Consider the following 9,829-nt stretch of genomic DNA (forward strand, 5'->3'; position numbering starts at 1 on the left):
AATTGAGATGAGGCAGAAAGAGTCAGATAGAAGCTAGTAGAATCTAGCCTGCCTGCCCTCCCTCCCTCCCTTATTCTCTTTCTCTCTCCCTCCCTTTTTCCCAAAATAAGTAAGCATTTGCTTGGTCTCACTGGTAGTCCTCAGTGGAACACATACAGCGAAGAGCACAGCACTTCACCCTGAGAAATGTCCTCTCTTAGGAAAGACAATTGGGTCTGACCTTACCCTCTGCCCCCCACCCAACCAATATGGACATTCCAGGAAAGCTTCTTGGAAGAAGTGCTATCTGAGCTGTTCCTGGAAGAGCTAAACCTGGGGGCGCACGGTGGGAGCAGGATAAACATTTCCAGCAAGCTGTATCAGAGAAGGAAGTACCCTCTATCTTAAAGGTGGAGGCTATCCCACCCAAGGGGCCGGCAAGGACAAGGCTGGGAAGAAGAAGGTGGGATTAGGGTGAGCTGGGACTGATTAAAGAAGCAAGGTCATGGGCTGAGATCACCCTGCCTAAGGTAAGGGGCTTGGAGGTCATGGTGAAGAGTGTGCCCCCTATCCCAGGGCCTGGGAAAGCTCTCTGACTTGTGTCTGGGTGGGCTTCTGACAAGTTCAGGCTTGCCCGGGCAGGCCTTGGAGTTGGTTTGCCAGGGCCAGCTGCAGGAGTCCCTTGGGACCAGGATCTGTAAGAGGGAGCTGGGCCATCTGAGAGGTCAGCCCAGGCTTTGGGAAGGGGCGGCCTCTGGGGACGGGGGTTGCCTGCCGGTCCAGCCCCATTTGGCTCCTCACCACCAAGTCCTGTGGAGAGCCAGAGAGCCAAGTTAGAGATCAGGTTGTGAAAGTGGAAAAAGTTGTCTCACTAAAGCAGGGGTTGCAGACTCGTGGCTTGTGGGCTGAATAGCATTTTGAAATTTGGGAAGCCTTATGTATAAATCAGACTTTCTGGTTTCGTTTAAAAAATGTCCTAGACCTGGCAACTGCTGTGAGCCACCGAAATATGAAGTAGGAATTCAGCTGACTATGGCAAAAGAGTTATGAACTCTTCCAGAGGATAAAACCAAGTCTTACAGAGTCTTGGTGATACTGACTTTGAATATTCGCCATTTCCTGCAATGCATTTCTCGTGTGCTATTGTAGCTTTTCCATTCTCAGAACAGTGTGTTTTATCATTCATTAGGCATAATTTCCTCTATGCAACTAAAGTATTTGGATAACATCTCCCAACTGTGCTAACAGAAGTCACACAGCCAAACCCCTAACTTCAGGCCTTTTTGTAATGGTCATCATTAGCAACATCCGTCCAAGACCATCTCCGGACCAAAGTATCTTATCTGTGATACTTCCCAGAATTTCTAAGAACAGATCACAGATAGATAGCATTCCAGACTTCCTTTTAGTTCCTGAGAGAGGGTGAAAAATGTACACTGACAACCAGCCAGGCCAGGCAGAAGTGATATTAGCTTAACCTTCCTCTCTCCAAGTCTTATCTCTAGTGCTAGTTGTCCCTTTGACAATCAATCCAGAACTAAAGCGCTTTTACTTACCAGGCACGTCAAGCTGTGACGCAAGTTGCACAGCTACTGAGCACACTTCACCCGCCCTGCCAGAAAATGGCACAGCCCAGATAAAACCGGACAGATCAGGGGCCAAAGGAAAAAAGGGCAGTTTTCTCCTAACACTTTACCTAACCACTTCTAAGAATACAGTTTGGGCACATAAACCTCTTTTCCTAGACATACTAACCGAATTTAGCCCTCAGTTTGATTCTATTCCCCACTCGCCCATCACTTCTCTTTGGAGTTGTAAATGATATCTGACAATTGTTGTTTTGTGTGGACCTTATCCCCCTCTCTCTGCTTGACCCTGAAAGAATTCAAGCCTGTGTGACCTTGCCTTGGCCAGAAAATTGCTGCTTTGTGTGGGTATATAACCGGAAAACCTCAGAAACTGGGAAGGACTAGAAGAACGAGGTGGAAGATGAGGAAGAGCTAGATGGGGAAGAACTAGATGTGAGAACTAATATAGAACTTAGAACAGCAGAAAAGTGTAGAGAGAAATCAGGCAAGAAAGGAGAGCAGAAAAGAGGCTGTGTAGAGAGAGAACTGACTCAGAAGAATAAAGTGAATGGACTAAAGAGTTTCGTGTAAGTAGATTCATTTGATATCATTAAGATTAGATTCCTCAGCTGGTTGTTAGATTCTTCTACAGACCCTGGGAAAAGGGTAGTAAGGGGCTGGACCCCAATTGTCTTTAATAGGCAACCCTGGGTGCCAGTTTTCATGTGACAGCTGCTAGCTGAGGCTAGGTTGTCCCCTTCAGACAAGACTTCGCCACTCTCTACCACCTGGCCAGAGATTTATGGTGACCACTTTTGCCCACATCTCACTACTATATCAGGTAGTTAGCTAGATATTAGCCACCTGGAAGGACATTAGGGCTGTACCCCTCCCTCCTAGGCCACAGCTGTAGAGACAAGGACTGGAACTGGGGGATGCTACTAGTCAGGAAAATGGGATCTGAATCATATCCTAGTAGGGGACATTAAGTTCTGAGACATCCAGAACTGTTTGGTAGTCATTAATTGAAAACTAGCTAAACCTCCTTCCAGGAGCCCCAAGCCTTGCACAATTCCTATCCAGCAGAACACTTCATGTACCATTGCCTTCTCCAGAAAGTCAATCCAAATGGGGGCCTGTCAATCACCTGGCAAAAGCTATCTATTCTAGAGCCTTTAAAAACAGTATAAAGCCTACCCACAATGCATCAGCACAGTGGTGGCTATAGTCATCATCATCTGTCACCCTGGTAAACATGCTTTCCTTTGCTTTTTGATAAACGATGTCTTCTTCACCACACTCTGTGTTTATCTGAATTCTTCCTACAGAGATAAGGACCCGAGGGGAGGCCAGAATAATATTCTAGTAACACCTGGTTTCCATTTCAATCTTTCCCTGAAAGTCTTAGGAAGACGTGGAGCCCAAACAGCAGAGATTTGTGGCTCCTCTGAGGAAGGGAAGGAGATTTTTAAGTCCCTAGGTGGAACTTGGGAGAATTTTTTTCTACTGCTATGTGGGTTCTAGGGATCAAGCTCAGGTCATCAGGCTTGGTAGCCAAGTGCCCTTACCCATGGACCCATCAACCTGGCTTTAATTGGAGCTCTTTATAGAAGCATGAGGGGGTACATATGAGACTATGGGTAAATGAGGAGCTTCATAGCCAAACATCCCTCCTGGCCAGCTACCATTATCTGTTTATATAATCCTTAGGGAAGGGCAAGGCCTCCTCCTATGTGGTGGTATTGTGTTCCCCAAAATATTGTGTACCCTAATAAACTTATCAGGGGTTAGAGAACAGAAAAGCCACTAGATACTTAAGATAGGCAGTGGTAGCTCATGCCTTTAATCCTAGCATTCCAGAGGCAGAAATCCATCTGTTCAAGGATACAGCCAAGCATGGTGACACATGCCTTTAATCCCAGGGAGTGATGGTAAAAAGCAGAAAGGTATATAAGGCGTGAGAACCAGAAACTAGAAGCATTTGGCTGGTTAAGCTTTTAGGTTTTGAGCAGCACAGTTCAGCTGAGAGCCATTCAGATATGAGGACACAGAGGCTTCCAGTCTGAGGAAACAAGATCAGCTGAGAAGTTGGCCAGGTGAGGTTAGCTGTGGCTTGTTCTGGTTCTCTGATCTTCCAGCTTTACCCCAATACCTGGCTCAGGTTTGATTTTATTAATAAGACGCTTTAAGATTCCTGCTACATCCTACCTCATACACTGCCGTGGGTGGGCCCATGAGCCTTCTCTTCCTCCATCTTGTGAGGGCCGCGTGTGGGTAGTCACAGCTGTTCTGATTCCCAAACAGCTGCCATGCTGTGCCTAGAGGATAGCATTCCACAAGAGTTTGTTGGCCACCAGCCGCTGGACGAGGTTAGGAAGGATTCTCCTCTGGGGGCTTCCTGGGGAGCGTGTGGACCTGTGGGTGCCTGAGTGTGCTTCAGCATCCAGAACTGGGAGAAGATGAATTTCAGACGTTCAGAGACACCTTAGTTATGGAGGTTTGTTACATAGATGGTGGTTGGAATGAGAATGCCCCCCCCCCGGGGGGGGGGCATATTATACATTTGAATGCTTGCTCCCTAGTTGGTGGAACTGTTTTGAGAAGGATTACATGTGGCCTTTTTTGGAGGAGGGGTGTTGTTGTTGTGGGAGAGGGGGGGGATATTTCAAAATCCCATGCTAGCCCCAGTTGTTCTTTCTGCCTCCAACTTGTGGATAAGATGTAGCTCTCAGCTACCGCTCCGGCACCATGCCTGTTGCCGGCTGCCATACTCCCGGCCATGATGGTCATGGACTCACTCTTTGAGATTGCAAGCAAGCCCCCAATGAAATGCTTCTTTTTCTTATAAGTGGCCTTAGGCATGGTGTCTCTTCACAGCAATCGAGATGTAACTAGGACGCCATAGACCTAGAAAACTACCCAGGCTGAAATTGGCAGTGTCAGGCTATGGCAAACATTTTATTCATTCACTCACTCATTCAAGAATTCTCTTATGAACTCCATTCTAGGTGCTGAACTCCAGTGGCATTAGGACAGAGTCTGGGTCATTGCAGAGACAGGGATTGCTTCCAACACTCCTTGGTGTTAGAGGCCCCTGACCAGACCAGCCAAGAGTCCAGTCAGGTGGAGATGAGTGGTGGAGAAGCAAGGGCATGACATGATTGGCTATCCAATGTGGTCACATTGAGAAGAAATAGGAAGCATCACTCTGGTCCCTGGCTTCGGAGTGTTAGCAGAGCCTCAAGGTATATGGAGACAGAGCAGAAAAGGAGTGCATAGCCAAGCATTTGGCTTGGTCCGGTAATGGTCTGGATGATAACTATCTCAGGTCTGGTTTTGGGTCCTGTTGGCTCCAGGGCATTATTATTAGGGGCAATTTGTTTCTTGTTAGGAGATGATTGTTCTTGTTGAGAGAGGCAGGCCACTTCCAGTCAGAGGGTGGAAGCTTGGGGCGCCCCTTGTTCCTGGAATTTGAGATACATTTGGTAGGAATCAGAGAACAAAGAGCCAGAAATACAGTTAGTCCGGACAATTGGTCCTTCTTCACAGTGACAATGCAATTGCCTAAAGCTTTGGAGGGGCAGGCATCTGTCATCTGTGCCTTCCCAGGACCAGGTCCTTAGTTCAGGCTGATGGGGTTCAGTAGATGTGACCCACCTACCAGCTCCAAGGTGGCTGCCTGGCATAGACCTGGATGGGAAGTGGGTTCATTCCCCTCAGCAAGGCAGAACTCAGCTGGGCTTTAAGAATCCACTGAGAGCCTGGGTGGCGGTGGTGCACACCTTTAATCCCAGCCCTAGGGAGGCAGAACCAGGCGGATCTCTGTGAGTTTGAGGTCAGCCTGGTCTACAGAGTGAGTTCCAGGACAGGCACCAAAACTACACAGAGAAACCCTGTCTCGAAACAAAACAAAACAAGCAAACAAAAACAAACAAACAAAGAATCCACTGAAACCAGCTGATAATTCAGTGACATTTGCTGGTCTCTGTTTGGGATGCACCTGCCTTTTAGCTGTAAGTGAACTTGGTGTGGTACAGGGTAGCAGAAGGCCACGGCTTACCTGACGTGAGAGAGACACAAAGATGGAAGCAGAGCCAAGACCCAGGGAGAGAGGGCAGCCCTCCCTCTTCCCCTTCCCTTCCCCACTAAGCTATCCCAGCCATCCAGCTCTGTGAACAGCCCCTTTGACTGGCTTTGTCTTTGCCGAAGCCTGTTTAAATGACTTTGGCTGGCCCCTGAAAAACACTGGGAAGCCAAGACCATTGAAAGCTCTTTGCTCTGCCCCATTTTGTCACTATGTCTTGATCTCCAATTCATTTGAGGGACACAACCCTAGCCATACACCCTCATCCCTTCATCGGGGCCCAGAACACACGGCTCCTTCAAGAGGCAATCGCAAAGATGTCTCTGGAGCCAGGGAGTCCCAGGTAGATTGAAACCAGTTCCAGCCAGTCAACCCCTGGTGACTCTGGGGGTCTATACAACCTGCTCTGATCTCACCCCAATTTCATGGCAGAACCTCAATTCCTTGCTGTGGCTATGAGACCTTTCAGTAATTCCTAGAGCTTTGTCTTGAGCAGTCAGGGTCTGGGGAGTAGGGGTGGGGAGCTAAGGGGTGCCCTAAGAACCTGGACAGATATCTGAGGTTGACCCCACTGAAGACCCTAGAGGGCCAATGACTGCAATCGTGAAGAAGGGACACTGGAACTAAGAAGGGGTTTCATTCCCCTTCTTCACTGATGTCTTGTCTCTTCATTGATCGCACCAAGCCCAAAGCAAAGCCAGACACAGGGGCTGTGCAGTCCCCAAGCAGGACAGGAAGTGCAGAGGCATCTGGAGGACAGACAAAGGTGACCAGCCTAACTCTGCCAGCTGTCCTTAGCACGTTTCCTCCCTTGCTCTCGAACCCTGGACCGCATAGCTTTCTCTCTCTTTCCCTGTCCCCTGGCCCTGGGTGACAGCCCAGAGGGGCACTCTGGGATCTTCTTTGGAGGAATGGGTCCTTGGGAAGCACAGGGCAGAGGTGGAGTCTGCAGAACCGTCCCCACCTTGGGATCATGTCTCCTGCAGGTCCAGCCCTAAGCCCCCAGCAATGCCAGCTCCAACACTGTCTCAGGCTTTCAGAGTCACACTCCTTGTTCCATAGGCCTGCAAAGCCCATTTTCTAGGACTCAGTTCAAATGCCATACCCTCTGTGAGAGTGTCCTTGATCGACTATCCTCAAAAGGATTCAGGCTGGTAGTAATCCCTTTGTGGCAGTGACATTCATCTTAAAGCAATCTTTTCTTTAAAAGTCATCGTGTGTGTGTGTGTGTGTGTGTGTGTGTGTGTGTGTGTGTGTGTATGTGTGTGTGTATGAGAGAGAAGGGGATGTATATTTATGTGTTTTTATGTGTCCACGCATGCACACACAGAAGCCAGAGAAGAATGTCTAGAGTCCTGTTCTATCTCTCGCTGGCTGCCTTGTTCCTTTGAGAACAAGAACCCAGAGCAAGGCTGGTAACTGGAAAGGCCCAGCTATCCTCCTGTCTCCTCTCCCTAACCACACTGGGGTTACAAGCACAAGTGAGACCATTGAAAGGTTTCCGCACCCTGATAGTGGCTTTCTCTACCTAAGGAATAAATCAGATCAGGCCGAAGAATTAAAAGTCCAGATTTAATCTGAGCAAAGCATTCCTGGGTGGTCTCGGGAAAGAGGGGAGACCACAGGGCTGCTCCTAAGGAGGGGGCCTTACATACCCTGTAGGTGTGGTCTTTGAGCAGCTCCAGAGGAGCTGATCCTTGGGGGGCTTTCTGAGGAGTGCGGTTTGGAATGGGGCCAGAGCTGGAGTCCCAACAACCATGCCTGGCTTTTTAAGGGTGCTGGGATCCATGCTCACATAACAAGCACGCCTACCCCCTTACCTGCAGACTCATCCCTCTAGCCCTCAAAATAATCTTATTATTTCATTTCTCAATTCTTGATTGACTTTGGTGCTAGAATGTCAGTGGCATTTCCATACCATCTCACACACTGTAGTTGCTCAATAAATACAGTCTCAACAAAAGCTTGAATAAATGAATAATCTCTAAACGAGCAGATGGAAAGGCAAACCCGGTACCCAGAGTCTGCAGGATTCCTTCAGGGAACTCGGGGAGGCAAAGAACTGGTGAGACCCTGTTTGGTCTACACCGGGCCAGCTAGGTAGACGGGAGGCCCTGGCCGGGCTGGAAGGACGTGAGAGCCGTTCGTGTCCTCAAGACACGAACCTTCCTGCCTTCCGCACTTGAACGTGAGGTCTGAACCGATGCTTGTCCCTCTCACTTGGCTCTTCCTCTTCTTCCTGCTTCCCCATCTCCTGACTCATCCCTATCACCCACTCCCCATCACCAGACCCGCCATGGCTTCTGCCTTAGGCTGAGCTCTGTCTGAGGTGGTCAGGAGGAAATAAACCGCTGGCGAGCTGGGGCCTGGACCTGCCCTACCCCCGCTATCCGTTGTTAACAGCACACCCATTTCCCCATGGAAGCCACACTTCCTGCCAAGCGTGGGCTTCAGGGCAGAGGAAGCATTGAGGACTTTGGGCCACCATGCTAGATGGGCACAGGCGCTCAATAAGAATTTAGTTTTTAATGAATTCATTTACTTTTATTAATTTTCTGTGACCCTGGGGATTGAACCTGGGATCTGGGACAGGTTAGGCAAGTGTTCTGTCACTGAGCTGGATTTCCAACCCATTTGTATTTTATTCATTTTATTTGATTCTCTGCAGCCCAAGCTGGCCTCAGTTCCTGAGTATTGGGATGACAGGCATGTGCCACCATGCCCTGACACATTGAATTTATGTGTATGTGTGTGTGTGTGTGGGGGGGTCTGCTTTAAATCAGTGGTGAGGGGCAGAAGACTTGAGTGACTGACACCCTTGATGCAGTTTTACCTGAAAGCAGGATAGCCTTAGATTTCCCAGTTCAACGAGCACTTTTAATACTTAGTGCAACCTCAGTAACATTTTTATCATTTGTCCCCAAGGGTGCCCTGGGGAAGAGTCCTCAGTGGTCCAGACTAGTGAGTTGCCATCGTGCCGCGCGCGCAGTGGCTTACTTGCTGCCACTCCTGCTTCCGTTAGGGACCCAAACTTTCTGCTTTGGTGCCATGGGGTAGAAGAGATATGAGATCCTCACAAGGGTGCCAGAAGTTCAGAGAGAAAGAGACCCTGTCCCTGCTGCTGGTTACTGGGAGACTGGCTAATGGAGCAGTGGATGCCTCATTCCCGACCTGGCTTAGACAGCCTGGGCTTCCCCAGCAGGGAGGACCCCACTGACCCACGCTCCTCCTTGGATGGGAACCACTATGCTTAGCTTTCACAGCCCCCAGGAGTTCACAAGGCAGAGGAGTACAGTAAAGGGGCCTGTCCATGTCCACCATGCCCCTTGATGGAAAGCCTCTTTGAAGGGCTCTTGGGGAAATACCACAAGGTTAAGGAATTCCTGAAGAGAACATGCAGAAGGGATGGGTCTTGCTGAGCTTTGCAGCCAGCCTTTCTTGTCCTGTTTCTTCTCTTCTACATCCTGGTACCTCTCCTCAGAGCATCTCCAGCTCTGTCCTCCATCCCAGAGTGTCATCCTGGAATGGCCCTGGTACCCACAGCACCGTGGGTCCCCCAGCACTGCTCCTGGGGCAGGGTGGGGACAGTGCTTTCCCACAGGAGGGAGTCTTTGAAGGCTTTGGCATGTTTGGTTGGGTAGTGTATCTCTAAGCTGGCATCAGCAGAGAAAGTCCTGGAACAAGGCCCAGCGGGGACTCAGCTGCAGGGGCATCTTGGGCACCAGTGTGTCAGACAAGATGATTCCTCCAGACGGCCCCGTCCTGCCTCTCTGCCTAATAGCTTAACATTTGAAGACAGACCGGTGGGTGGGGGTGCCACCCCCCTGGCTGAGGGCTGGGAAGCAGAGAAGGTGACCCACTCAAGGTCACGGACTCAGGGTCTGCACTGGGACATTCTTGTGGCTTTCTGGTTTTGGAACCCCTGTCCTAACTGAACTATCACCTTCCACAGCCGCTGTGGCGAGGTAGGGAACTAAGCCAAGGCACCGAGGAGGGCCTGCCAGGGGCTTGCTCTGAGCCAGGCACCGTGGTAAGTATTGTCACACAGGACACCCAGGATACCCAATGAGCCCTCTGCAGATGAGAAGGAGAAGAGAGCCCAGAGAAGTTGAGGGGTTTGACCGAGGACACACAGCAGGTCTGCACAATGCTGCAAGCAGAGTCGCAATTATCTCCCTTGCAGCTGCTGTTAGCGCTC

The sequence above is a fragment of the Peromyscus maniculatus genome, chromosome 5 (assembly GCF_049852395.1).
Source record: "Peromyscus maniculatus bairdii isolate BWxNUB_F1_BW_parent chromosome 5, HU_Pman_BW_mat_3.1, whole genome shotgun sequence".
Lineage (NCBI taxonomy): Eukaryota > Metazoa > Chordata > Mammalia > Rodentia > Cricetidae > Peromyscus > Peromyscus maniculatus.